At 43.3% G+C, this 15068-nt stretch overlaps 1 protein-coding gene across 1 annotated transcript in view; it reads left to right on the forward strand.

Moving 5' to 3' along the window:
• Positions 1-4823: 4823 nt before the first annotated feature.
• Positions 4824-15068, forward strand: part of MELK (maternal embryonic leucine zipper kinase) — a 132294-nt gene continuing 122049 nt past the window's right edge. Inside the window, exon 1 of the mRNA XM_089670896.1 lies at positions 4824-4948. The gene's annotated coding sequence lies outside the window, so the exon portion shown is untranslated. The remainder of the gene's footprint in view (positions 4949-15068) is intronic.

Genomic DNA, 15068 nt, shown 5'->3' on the forward strand with positions numbered 1-15068 from the left:
TTAGCCACTTCCTGCCAGGCCTATTATACCAAAAATGACTTGGCAGAAGCACTGTTATCCCAGAAGGATGTTTTATTACCCCTTGGAGACACGCAGCTGCATGATCTGTTCTCCAGATACCACAGAACACAGATTGTTGTACCAGGCAGCTGTGCATGGCCCTGGTACCACATGTGATTGATGTGAATGGTCACAGCGATTGCATGGTACCAGGCCTGTGCACAGCAAACCTGTACCATGTAATAACTGTGGCCAATCACAGTATCATATGTTATGTAATAAAGTCTACACACCCCTGTTAAAATGTCAGGTTTCTGTGATGTAAAAAAATGAGACAAAAATCACTTTTGTTGCCCGCGGTTTAGACATTAATGGCTGTGTATTGAGATATTTTGAGGGGACAGCAAATTTACACTGTTATACAAGCTGTACACTCACTACTTTACATTGTAGCAAAGTGTCATTTCTTCAGTGTTGTCACAAGAAAAGATAGAATAAAAGATTTACAAAAATGTGAGGGATGTACTCACTTCTGTGATATACTGTGTGTGTATATATATATATATATACAGTCATGGCCGAAATTGTTGGCACCCTTGATATTTTTCCTGAAAATCAAGTATTTCACACAAAAAAGGTATTGCATTAACACATGTTTTGCTATACACATGTTTATTCCCTTTGTATGTATTGGAACAAATATAAAACAGAGGCAGAAAAGCAAATATGACATAATGTCACACAAAACCCCAAAAATGGGCTGGACAAAAGTATTGGCACCCTTAACTTAATATTTGGTTGCACACCCTTTGGAAAACATAACTGAAATCAGTCGCTTCCTATAACCATCAATAAGCTTCTGACACCTCTCACCCGGAATTTTGGACCACTCTTCCTTTGCAAACAGCTCCAGGTCTCTCTTATTGGAAGGACACCTTTTCCCAACAGCAATTTTAAGATCTCTCCACAGGTGTTCAATGGGATTTAGATCTGGGCTCATTGCTGGCCACTTCAGAACTCTCCAGCGCTTCTTTGCCATCCATTTCTGAGTGCTTTTTGACGTATGTTTGGGGTCATTGTCCTGCTGGAAGACCCAGGATCTTGGACGCAAACCCAGCTTTCTGACACTGGGCCCTACAGTGCGACCCAAAATCCTTTGGTAATCCTCAGATTTCATGATGCCTTGCACACAGTCAAGGCACCCAGTGCCAGAGGCAGCAAAACAACCCCAAAACATCATTGAACCTCCACCATATTTTACCGTAGGTACTGTGTTTTGTTCTTTGTAGGCCTCATTCCGTTTTCGGTAAACAGTAGAATGATGTGCTTTACCGAAAAGCTCTATCTTGGTCTCATCTGTCCACAAGACGTTTTCCCAGAAGGCTTTTGGCTTACTCAAGTACATTTTGGCAAACTGTAGTCTTGCTTTTTTATGTCTCTGTGTCAGCAGTGGGGTCCTCCTGGGTCTCCTGCCATAGCGTTTCATTTCATTTAAATGTCGACGGATAGTTCGCGCTGACACTGATGCTCCCTGAGCCTGCAGGACAGCTTGAATGTCTTTGGAACATGTTTGGGGCTGCTTATCCACCATCCGGACTATTCTGCGTTGCAATCTTTCATCAATTTTCCTCATCCGTCCACGACCAGGGAGATTAGCTACAGTGCCATGGGTTGCAAACTTCTTGATAATGTTGCGCACTGTGGACAAAGGCAAATCTAGTTCTCTGGAGATGGACTTGTAACCTTGAGATTGTTGATATTTTGCCACAATTTTGGTTCTCAGGTCCTCAGACAGTTCTCGTCTCCTCTTTCTGTTGTCCATGCTTAGTGTGGCACAGACAGACACACAATGCAAAGGTTAAGTGAACGTCTCTCCTTTTTATCTGCTTTCAGGTGTGATTTCTATATTGCCCACACCTGTTACTTGCCCCAGGTGAGTTTACAGGAGCATCACATGCTTGTAACATTCTTATTTATCCGCAGTTGTGAAAGGGTGCCAATACTTTTGTCCAGCCCATTTTTGGAGGTTTGTGTGACATTATGTCGAATTTGCTTTCTTTCCTCCCTTTTTTTGTTTTGTCCCAATACACACAAAGGGAATAAACATGTGTATAGCAAAACATGTGTTAATGCAATACGTTTCGTGAGAAATACATGATTTCCTGGAGAAATATCAAGGGTGCCAACAATTTCGGCCATGACTGTATATATATATATATATATATACACGTATAGTGTATGTATGTGTGTATTTATGTATGTATGTATATATATATATATAATTTTTTTTTTTTACTTACTGTCGCCAGTCATTATCCTTGATAACTGTCACGCCAGCCATATGGTGATGCTGTAGAAAAGAAAAGCAAAATGTATTTACTTTTTCTCATGAAGAACAAATGTAGCCACCGTAGAAAATAAAGTGTGAGAACAGCATAAGAAAGCTTACATTTGGGAGATGTGAAACAAAGGAGAAGAGAGAAGATACATTTTACTGACGGGTTAGACAAAAAATTGAAAAATTACATGATTTGTAGGTGTGAAAGTGACAGCATGCTTTGTGTTGGAAGTAGAAGTGATGTAACATTCTTTTTGCTTCCACTGTGTGATGAGACACCTAGCTAACAGGTGGGAAGCCTCACTTCCACCATTCACTGTGTGCATGGCCATAGCTGCCAACAATCATGAACTGGTCGGGACATGCACGGCTTTTAAAGTGCTGTCCCAACAGACATGACCTTGCATCCCATAATTCAAATCTGCTCACAGACTTACAGACAGTGCCACAACTGTCAGACTTTTTGCTGCGGGTGCCCGAAGATGATCGCGCTTGGCCTGCCTTTTTTTTTTGCTGGAGGTGCATATGTTAGCCTCAGGCTGCAATGAGACAGAGCAACGCTGAGGTAAGAACTGATCTGTGGTTGGCGCTAGATCTGAATAAAAAAGTGTGCAAATGTGAGCATCTCCTTTTCATCATGTAGCTGTCAGAAAAGGAATGTCCAGGTACACAGATGCCCTGGTTTGAGGGACTCTGCCCATGGCCGGATTGCAGGTGCACATGCATGAACAAACTTTTGAGTATGCATTGGCTCCAGGAGGGCTATTTAAACCGTACTATGGCCTGGAGTCCTTGTCGCTATGTTCGCTGAAGCATCTGATACCTGTTCCTGTGTTGACTTCCTTCCTCATACCGACTTCATCTGCCTCTGACCCTGCCTAAACGATGTCTGTACCGACCCCTGGCTCATCTCTGGATTTCGTCTTTGTCTGCTCGTTCTGTTTATCCTCCCATCTCCCTACTATTACCGCCCCTGGCCTGACCTATTCTTCTGCCTGCTGCATTGTACTCTGTTTTGCCTGTCAGTTGCCGACCCGGACTGTCTGACCCTACTCTCGTTCATATGAACCTGCTGTCCTGTGCCTGCCTTCTGTTCCGGTCTACCACCAGCACAGCCTGCTCTACAGCAATGGACAGCCAGCTCTACAGCAACGCACAGCCTGCTCTACAGCAATGGACAGCCTACTCTACAGCAACACACAGCCTACTTTACAGCAACGCACAGCCTGTTCTACAGCAATGCACAGCCTGCTCTACTGACCCCTGTACACTGCCCTACATACTGCTGACCCCTTTACACTGCCCTACATACTGCTGACCCCTTTACACTGCTCTACATACTACTGACCCCTGTACACTGCCCTACATACTGCTGACCCCTGTACACTGCCCTACATACTGCTGACCCCTGTACACTGCCCTACATACTGCTGACCCCTGTACACTGCCCTACATACTGCTGACCCCTTTACACTGCCCTACATACTGCTGACCCCTTTACACTGCTCTACATACTGCTGACCCCTGTACACTGCCCTACATACTGCTGACCCCTTTACACTGCTCTACATACTACTGACCCCTGTACACTGCCCTACATACTGCTGACCCCTTTACACTGCTCTACATACTACTGACCCCTGTACACTGCTCTACATACTACTGACCCCTGTACACTGCCCTACATACTGCTGAGCTCTGTTACATTTGCATTTACAGTTTCCGGGAAAACAGCGTCTGATAAGCATTAGCGCAGTCGACATGGTCAACTGACCGAAAGAGCCAAAAGGACATTGCGCAGAATTCACAATCCAGATCACAATCCTGTGCAATGTCCTTTTGTCTCAGTCAGAAGCAAAAGAATGTTACATCACTTCTGCTTTCAATAGCAAAACATTTTGTCACTTTCAGACTTGCAAACCATTTAGTGTTTCCATTTTTTTGTCTAACCCGTGTACTGTATCTATACATATTAGATTTATTTCACAAAAAGGTGAAAATGACTAGTTATTTGAGAAGGGTGTGGCTAGCTAATATTTCAGTAACTGGCTATCTGCCTCCACCTACAACTTTTGTTGAACTCAGATTCAGTATAGTGTTTCCCCTTCATTAAAATGATAGTAAACACGTATCCCTCAGTCTCACGAAGATTGAGGGCAATAAAACAGTCTAATATTTATACATAGTTACTATATTTTATATTGTCTTTTTATTTAGCACTGAAGTCGCTAATGCAGTCTCTGTATCACAGTCATGTAACAATAACACGGTTTTCAAACGTCTGCTAAAGAAGCACGAAAGCGAATCTCTTTCTCGCCACCCCTATCATGGCATCCTCAACACTACATGTTCCCATCCTCTAGTCTCCGACCTTCCTCCCGGCATGCAGGGCGCCACACTCTATACTGCTAGCGCCGGAGATTTAATCTCATTGGCCGAGAAGCTTCATGGCCGGAAACTGGATTTATTCCCCGGCAGTTTTAAAAGTTTATGACGTCATTCCCTATTGAGCTCGTGTTCTGCTGGTTTGTCAGTGTTCTTAGAGTCAGATGACTGTCCGGCCGTGTCTGCAGCTGATCGGCTTATGAGGAGCTTCATCTCTAAGGACAGGTCTGTGACCATGTACATGGGGATACACACACACGTATATATATAGCAACACATGACAACTACCTTTAATTTCCCTGTGTGTGGACACTTGATAACATGATCACGATTTACTAATACTCATCTATGATCATGTGTTTCAGTGCTACAGACTGACTATGTACATTAGAAATATATACTGTTACATATGTGTGTATATATATATATATATATATATATATATATATATATACTGTTACATATGTATATATACACATAATGCTACAGACTATCTACATTAGAAATATATAATTATTAAAAACAAAAAATTATATATGCACACACAGTGGTGTCCCTAGGCTCCGCACGGGGTTACACCTACCGCACGGGGTGACACCGGACCCACTTCACAAAAGGGTAAATTTTAAAGCAAGCCAATGATCCCCGCAGGATGGATTGGATCTGCGGATTGGGGAGCATAATGGATCGGACTCTGATCCATTATGCTCAATCCGAAGATCCGATCCATCCTGCGGGGATCGTCGGAGGGGGTGTCACCAAGTGTTATCTCGCCGAGTGACACCAACCCTAGGGACACCTCTGTGTATGTGTGTGTGTGTGTGTGTGTGTGTGTGTGTGTGTGTATGTGTATGTGTGTGTATATATATATATATATATATATATATATATATATATATATATATATATATATAAATATAATATTTTTTTCTAAAGTATTTAGTCTGTAGCACTGAAACCCATGATCATGGATGAGTATTAGTAAGTTGTGATCGTGCCATCAAGTGTCCGCACACAGGGCAGTTTTCATGTGTTGCAGTATTGTATTGTAGATTACCGAGCACCTCTGGTAATATGTTGGGTTGAAGAATAAAAATAACCCCTGACAGCTGTGTTCAGTGGAATGCTGGTTGATCTGGGAAGCTGAACAAACCAGTTTTCTAACTGCCACTATTACTGGAAGATTTATGTCTGAGATGACGGCTAGTAATAGAGCCTGCCTAAAGAACTGTTATGTTGGCTAGAAATTCTGTAATGTAATGCGCTGGACAATGACTTAAAAGTGTATTGATGTGTGGTTCATGCACATTGCTTGCTGTATGTGAGTTAGGGTTCATGTACACGGGACTTTTGGAAAACTCTTCTGAACGATGGAAACTGCTGGAAAACATAGGTTAAAAAGCTGCATTTGCATACCGCGTTTATGTGCGTTTTAACAAATAACCTAAGGAGACCTTCCAAATGCCCAGAATGCACTGAAAAATAGTAATAAAATAAATATTTCAGACATTTTGAGAGGAATAGAGAGAACCGAAGCGGAGAGATCAGTATGTGTTGAGATGACCTGTCTTTTCTGGTTGTGTTCACTATGGATCCCATCATGAGCATAATGCAGCGCGTTCTACCATTTTTTTCCATCACGTGAAACCTGGAACTGACTGCGCTGGTGTACTAGGTCCATTTGAATACGTGGAAAATGCTTTGCATGCATTTCTGGACAGCATCTGGACATGGAACAGGTAAAAAAACGCTTCTAAACATAAACTCTTATAAACGTGGTTAACCACGTTTACGAGCATTTGGCGTTTGAAACGCCGGTAAAATCTACTCCTGAACACAAGTTTGGTGCGTTCAAAAAAAGACTGTAAACTCAACTGCCTGTAAACGACTGTAAATGACTATGTGTACATGGACACATAGGAAAACATTAGGGAGAGTTCAGGGGCTGCTTAAAAAAAAATGCTGAACAGCTGCTGAACGTCAGTTTAGGAGCTGCAGTGTACATGAGCCCTTATACTTAAAGCAGTGTTAAACCCAAAATCAAACATTTATTAGGTGTGACACAACATTAGTTTTCTTTTTTTAGGCTATCCTTTTATTTTTATCTGATGACCCAGCCAGTAATTGTTTTTTTTTTTTTCCCCCAATAGAGCAAGCAATTCTGCCGATGTAGCAGTTAGAGGGTTGAGAAAAACCATTTAGCACTGACAGGGGTGTTTACAATGATCAACTTTTATTTATGTAAAATTAATTTCCCAAAAGGAAGAAATAAAACTGTTTAGAAAGTATTAGCTGAAGTTTGGCTTCAATGTGTTAGTGTATCTAAATCTGCTAGTATAATCTTGCACTCCCTCACCTGCAGATCAACAATGCCACTATCCAAAGGTGCCTCCTATGCTTCTTCAACCAGATTGGGGGCACTCTGTGACCCAATGCAGACTAGGTGTAAAAAAAAAAAAAGAAATGTCTTTTTATAGGCATTTTGGAGTTTTCTATTTCTGCCTGTAAATGCCCATCTATGTTGTATATGTGTCCATGCACACATAGTCATTTACAGGTGTGAATGAAAGGGAGTGTTTAGATACTGAAAAAAAAAACGTGTTTCCAATTCTTTCAGCAGAGGAACATTTGGAGAGAAAAAGAACAAAGTGCTTCTAACCTGATGTAACGCTAGGCACATTTGTGTGTTAATGCATTCTAATGGCCAGAATAAAGAAATGTTCTGGCCATTAGAATGGCATAATCACATGTGCAGTATGTGGCTTTTACTAAAGGATAAGTTCAACTTTTTTTTAAAAAAGATAATGCACATCTTTTTGCGGGTAAAAATGTGCATTTTATTTATTTTTTTTTGTTTTGTTTTTTTTCTACTTGTGAACTACAAAGCATTGCACCTTTGATCGCGAGTGCCATGCAGGCTTGTCAGTGTATCTGTGTGCTCATAATTCGTACAGGCAGGCAGATACAAACTGACAGGAAGAATCACTGAACTTCAACAGCGCCATGGTAGTTCATTGAGAACTACCGGCCAACAGCCACAAAGGCTGTCAGTACTTGTAGATTTCCATTCACAGAATTCTGTGCATGAATGAAGTGGCAGAGCCCCACACAGCTGCGTTGTTTTTAAGAATCTGTCCCTAGATGCAGCAAAGTGGGCAGTGGCTCATGCAGTGGGAACATGTTGCAAGTTCCACCCAAAAAAATGGGTGTAACATGTTCCCAAAGGCAAACTTATCCTTTAACCACTTGCCTACCGGGCACTTATACCCCCTTCCTGCCCAGGCCAATTTTCAGCTTTCAGTGCTGTTGCACTTTGACAATTGTGCGGTCATGCAACATTGTACCCATATGAAATTTTTATCATTTTTTTTTCACACAAATAGAGCTTTCTTTTGTATTCGCTGCTGGGTGATTTATTTTTTTGCGCTAAAAACAAAAAAAAGCAAAAATAAAAAAAAAAAAAATTTCTTTGTTTCTATTATAAAATTTTGCAAACGGGTAATTTTTCTCCTTCACTGATGTGCGTTGATGAGGCGACACTGATGGGTGGCACTGATATGCAACAATAATGGGCACTTGTGGGTGGCACTGCTGGGCAATGATCATCCGTGTCCTGATCGGTGCCAATCCGTCCTCTGACAATTGCTGGTTATCGACAGTACTTTCCTCACGCTGTGATAGCGTGAGGAAAGTGCAGCTGATAACCGGCAACTGCATTTTCCATTGATCTGCTGTCATTGGACAAGGCTGATCACGTGGTAAAAGGCCGCTGTGATTGGCATTTTACCACGTCACGTGATCAGCTGTGTCCGTAGGACATGGAGATCGCCGAGTGCGTGTCCCTAGGGACGCGCAGCAGGGAGCGTTCTGGGAGGACTTCATATGATCTCCTAGAATTGGCTGGCCGCAGTGTAGCCGTCATTCGGCTATCTGCGGTCGACAAGTGGTTAAGCAGCTTTTAGTCTGCTAGGAACAAAAGCGTTTAGAGGAGCTGAGCAAACACTCAGTGTGCATGAGGTGCATTGCTGGCCAGATCACCAGGTGAAAATAGAGATAAAAAGCTATATATATATATATATATATATATATATATATATATATATATATATCTCTATCTTCAGTAGCTAAAGACCTCCAAACTTCATGTGGCCTTCAGATTAGCACAACAACAGTACTTCTTGGAATGGGTTTCCATGGCAGCTGCATCCAAGCCTTACATCCCCAAGTGCAATGCAAAGTGTCGGATGCAGTGGTATAAAGCACGCCACCACTGGACTCTAGAGCAGTGGAGATGTGTTCTCTGAAGTGATGGAACGTGCTTCTTTGTCTGGCAATCTGATGGACGTGTCTGGGTTTGACGGTTGCCAGGAGAACTGTACATGCCTGACTGCATTGTGAAAAGTTTGGTGGAGGGGGTATTATGGTGTGTGGTTGTCTTTCAGGGGTTGGGCTTGGCCCCTTAGATCCAGTGAAGGGTACTCTTAAGGCGTCAGCATGCCAAGACATTTTGGACAATTTCATGCTCCCAACTTTGTGGGAAGAGTTTGGGGATGGCCCCTTACTGTTCTAACATGACTGCGCACCAGTGCACAAAGCAAGGTAGATAAAGACAGCTATATGGCCATTTCTGGCCAGACTCTTTAAAGAGTGATTTTCTCTATTGATATCCGATTGCTTCACTTGTGGGGTTATGTCCTGTCTTTGATCTACAGTAATTACTTCCTTTTGCTGACTTTGTGTCTGTTTAGGGTCTTACACATCTTGTTTTTTTTAAGATGGCTAGGACGTTTTTGTATGTCTTGCATGACGTTGCACGTCATGACGTCATCACCGTGCGTCATTGACATCACCACGCATGTGCAGTTTACATCCCACGTCACCATTTTGGCACCATTTGACTGCTATTTTAAACTCTGGAGGTTTTTCTTCATTCAGGACTACACAGGGGAGAAGAGGGTTTGAGGTTTACTCCTCCCCCTCTGTCGTTAAGATATTTTTCCCCACTTTTTGGAAAGCAATCTATGCCTTACCACACTTAATGACTTGCAGTATCTGACCATTGGACTCTTGTTTTAATGGTATGTATCTGGATGGATTGTGACTTGTATACCTTTTTAAATAACTTGGTATTTTGCTGTTTATTTAGGTTAGTCACTTACAATTTGGGGGATCTCAGTAACACTCTTTTCTCTACAATTTTGCTTCCCCCCCCCTCCTCTTCCCTCTGAGGGTTTGAACTTTTTCACCAATTTTGGAGAGTAGGGTGTAGTTGGTACTCTGTATAGGGGGGGGGGGAACTTTTTTTAAAATTTATTTTATCAACTGTATTTTATGATCCCCTAGAGTGACTGTGTTGCTCTCAAGTCCTCAAATGTTTTTTGATTGATAATCATTTCCTATGGCCGCTGGAGGCCCCTTGTTGTCCATCCAGATACTAGTGATTTATATCTAGCAGGAGCTATCTGAGAATGTGTTGGCATCATCAACTGGTAACTGCTGTTATTTTGTTCAGTTTTTGTGATGCTTTGTATAATTTGTTTATGATTACATTATTATGTGTCGATCTGTTTTGGTTTATTGTAGGAATTTGTTTTGTTCCCTGAAGAAGTGGGCTGTGCCTCACAAAACACATTGCAATCTCACAACAAAGCACTTTCCATGGTTTCAAATGGACATTACACAATTTACTGTTGATCACCACCTATGATGCTATTTGGTCAGGTGTTCTATTTCAATATGTATACAATTATTTGTTTCCACTGTTAGCCATGTACTCTTTCTTATATAATTTGTATAGATTGGGCTTATTCTGTTCCAAGGCTATGGCTGCCATTCTTTGTGGCCGATACCCGTGACGCCTTTGCATCTAAGATATCAACCCAACTGACTGTGGCCGCTTTTTGCTGTTATTAGGATTCTCACGTCTTTGTGTTTTTGCTTCACCCACAGGTGATTTTTTTTTTTTTTTTTTTTTTGTATGTCATTTTGATTGGTGTGGTACCTTTTTTAAAACCCCATTAGCTCTTTTGGTTAGGGTCCTATACATATATTTTTCAAAAGGGGTGTAGTACCAGTGAAACCGCTAAACAAGGTTAGGAAGAGTAATTTTCTCTCTATCTCCCACCCTCCCTATGTTCCGTGCACTTCTGGAAGGATGATCAAACATTCCCATAGACCAGTGTTTCTCAACTCCAGTCCTCATGGACCCCCAACAGGTCATGTTTTCAGGATTTCCCTCAGATGAAACAGCTGTGGTAATTACTAAGGCAGTGAAACTGATCAAATCACCTGTGCAAAATAATGGAAATCCTGAAAACATGACCTGTTGGGGGTCCATGAGGACTGGAGTTGAGAAACACTGCCATAGACACACTCCTAAACCTTGTGGACAGCCTTCCCAGAAGAGTTGAAGCTGGTATAGCTGCAAAGTGTAGGCCAACTCCGTATTGAACCGTACAGACTAAGACTAGGATGCCATGTGCATGTAATGGCAGGCATTCCAATACTTTTTGCATTATAGTGTACATGTGCTAAATTATCAAGTATTCTGGCACAAAACTAAACCCAGCTGGGCTGGGAGAATCCTATCTAGTGATGATGGAGTTGCCGATATTAGTAAATGTTTACTTGCTTCATAAGATTACCAAGGTGCCTTGGTGCTAAGTACTAGTGTAAATGCATATAGCACCCCCCTAGATGGGTGCTGGGATTAATTAAATTTAATGCTGCCTCACTGTGTTCAGTGGAGCTGGGTGTGTTTTTGTTAGGTAAATTTAGCTTGCCTCACTGTAACAAGTACAGCTGACTAATTTAGCTCAGTTTAGTGTTCACAGCTGCTGCTAGTCTGATGGCTCTCTGCTTCCAGCGAGTGGTAGAATTCTCTGTAACATAGGTGTGGAGTTATGCAGATGGCAGTACAAATATTTATGCAGCTCTGGCCAATCCCAGGGAACAGGGTCCTGAAGACTGCTTGGAGTCTGTATAATTTCTCTTTGAGATGGGCTTCTGGGTCTTTTCCTGCAGAGGATCAGTCCAGCCTGGAGGGCTGCTTCCCTCCAGGGTGACACTGCCATGTGCTTTATGTTCGTGACAACCTGATGGCCTGAATGCTGAAGCTACAGAGAGCTGACTGAGGGGCCTTCTGCTGAAGATCTAGTGTGATATCACTGGAGAAAGGTGTTGCTTCAAAGTTGGAAGGAGGCAACCAACTGTCTCTGGACATTTTGTAAGTACAGACTAGTGTGAGAGATCTTAGAGACTTCTGGGCTGCTGCCACCGCTCTTGTGCTAGAGCATCAGTTGTGTGTTTGTTAAAGGGGGCATCAGCTGGTGTTCTGAAGAGCTTAGTCTATCTATTTCTTTTTGAAAGGGACTCTGGTTGCTCTAAAGAAAGAAGCCTGCTTTTAACTGGTCTACTACAATCCAAGTTCACAGTTTGCTACATGCAAGGACTTTTGCTTCAGTTGTATAGAAAGGAGATCACTGTCCTCAACTTGTACATAGTTTCTGTTTTTGTAGTATCCCATTCAATTCAAAGCAGGGACAAAAGAGCAAGCATAAGTAACCACACCTAAGCATAAATGTGGAACTATCTTACTCAGAAAAAAGGGACTTTATATGTACCTCACAATGGGATAAATATACAAAGCTATACTATAAAATATTTATTCATCCAGTTAAAGTCATTTTACATAGAAACAATGGATATCATGGTCTAGCATCAGCATACAGTCTTAAGTTTGTGATAAACCATAAGCGTATAGGATCGACTAGTTTCGCTGCATTTGCTTCCTCAGGATCCACGATTGAGTTGCAAAACTAAGCCATATCAGATCACCTAGCATGAAAAGATTGAAACTGTATACATCCTTCCTTGTGGGGGAGAAGATCACATTACCCAAACAAAACCAAATGGGGGTTATTAAGCAAAGAGCAGGATCAAACTCTGATCTGGCTCTAAATGAGGGAGAGCAGGGATCAGCTTTTAATTTGGTACATAACACTCCAGGCTGTTCCCATGTGGCTCCTATCCTAGATCCAATTACACACTGCTCATATACCCATGGCCATCCAAAACTCACTCCCACAATGTTGTTCACAAGTATAAGATCTAGCTGCTAACTGCCAAAACTGCACAGACCATCAACCAAAGAAGCTCAATTCATTCAACCCTATCCAAGTTACTCCAAAAATAAAAGCTACAAAAAGAACCCCCCCCCCAGACTTGTTATTGAGTCAAAGAGTGACTGTGTTCGTAATCCTGGCTGAGGGAAAAAACCTTGGCAAATTTCCAGTGGCTCCTTCAGGGGTGATTGCTACATTTTGTAACAGAGATTCCCTTTAGATACAATGCCCTGATGCAGATATGGGCTCCTTTTTTAAAGCTGGATATACACTAGTAGAATTTTGTATGAAATCCTTAGGAAAATTGTGTACAAAATTTCTCAGAACCTTTTAATGTTCTAAAGCAGTCCTCGAAATTTCCACTCGGCCGCTCGCATTGGGAGAGTGGAAATAAGGTGGGGGTGAGCAGCACCGGGACTAGGTGTGTGGGTGGGGGCAGTGACCAGCAGCCATCTCCTTTTTATGGCTTTCAATGAAGCAGCTGGAAGCCACAGGAGGGAGAGGAGACTTGGCTTCCAGCTGCTTCTTTGAAAGCCATACAGAAAGATGGCTGCTTATCACTGCCCCCCCACCGCTGCACCGATCACCCCCGATCATTCAGTTTCTTTCTGCCCCCCTGCTGTGCTCCTCAGTCCCCAGCCCCTCCCTCCATCCTCTGCACCAATAGGAGAAGGGGGGAGAGGCTGGATCTGCTGTGCCCGCCCACACTCCAGTCTGCAGCTTCAGAGGATGTGTGGGTGGGAAATTGAACACAGAGCAGCTGACAGCTGTGATGCATCTGACTGAGCATGTGAGTATCGCCTCTTTTCCTTCCACCCACCCCTTCCTTCCTTTCACCCACACTTTCCTTTCACCCACCCCTGGTGGATAAAAATTGATAATTTAAAAAAAAAATCGGATTTTTTTCATTTGTTTATTTTAATAAAATGCTTTTGGAGTAAAAATCTATCTAAAGATAGTTATCTATTTAAGATACATTAATAATTTAGTTTATTCAGCAAGAAATGGAGCTTTGTTATGTAGCATGAGGCTGTAGAAAGCTGAGAACATGCACTGCACTGATGCATTCTGTCAGGGGTCTCGGTGCGCGCATGCGCAAAGCGCCGACTTGTCCTAGCCGGCGAGCACTGAGTCCTAGGCAATCGCAGCGGCCGCACCAATGAGAGCACAGGGCGCCCTATTTAAACCAGCCCTGTGTATCTCCAAATCGCCTTATGGTCTTTTCCTGTGTCCTGATTACTCCTGTGTTTCTGATACCTTGTTGCCGACCCAGCCTGTTCCTGATACTGCTGTCTTCTCCTGCTCTGACCCCTGGCTAGTCCTGAGTATTCTCTGCCTGATCCTGATTGCCTGACCTCCTGTTACTGAACCCAGCTTGTGACCTGTTATTCTTCTGCCTGCTGCTCTGTACTGTCTGCTCCGCTGTTACCAACCCGGCCTGTCTGACCACGCATACCTCTTCATGTCTGGCTCTCACCTGCTCCACGCCATTGGCTTCTGCCTCTACCAGAGCTGGTGTTTCTCGGGGGTCGTGACCTGGTCTCAGGCTGCTTCAAGTCCATCCCCACCATCAGGGGCTCTGGTGAACCAGCAGACTGAGGCCTAGACTCCACGCCCTGAGGGACTCCGGCCAGTGGGTTGCTAGAGGCTACCGCCAGTCGGCTGCTGACAGAACTATAAGGCCATGACTGAGCCAGGAAGAGGTCCCTCACCCCTGGACAAGATATGCCAGCACCTGGCGGCACTTACCCAGGCGGTGAAAACACTGCAAGAGGGGTACACTCATCTGGAGGGACGTATCCAGACTCTAACCGCTCCAACAGCCACGCCATCTGCCACGGCGAGTGCACCCCCGGCCCAGGATTCCGCGGAACCCTCCGCCAGAGCGGTCTTCACCATCCCTCCACCAGAACCTCGAGTACCTATGCCTGAGCATTTTAATGGGGATCGGAAGCGGTTCAGGGCCTTCCAGAACTCCTGTCTGCTTTACTTTGACCTGCAACCCCGAATCTTTGCCTCAGAATTGGTAAAAGTGGAATTCATTATTTCGCTTTTGCAGGGGGAACTTCAAGGCTGGGCCCATCGCTTGATGGAGGATCGTCACTCACATTTTAGACTCCGTGTCATCATTTTTCAAGGCAATGTCACAACTGTACGACGATCCACAACGAGCCGCCTCGGCAGAGGCGACTTTACATACACTGCAACAAGGTCGCCGGCAG

The sequence above is a fragment of the Staurois parvus genome, unplaced genomic scaffold (genome assembly GCF_062004578.1).
Source record: "Staurois parvus isolate SC_StPar_1 unplaced genomic scaffold, SC_StPar_1.0 ptg000096l, whole genome shotgun sequence".
Classification (NCBI taxonomy): domain Eukaryota; kingdom Metazoa; phylum Chordata; class Amphibia; order Anura; family Ranidae; genus Staurois; species Staurois parvus.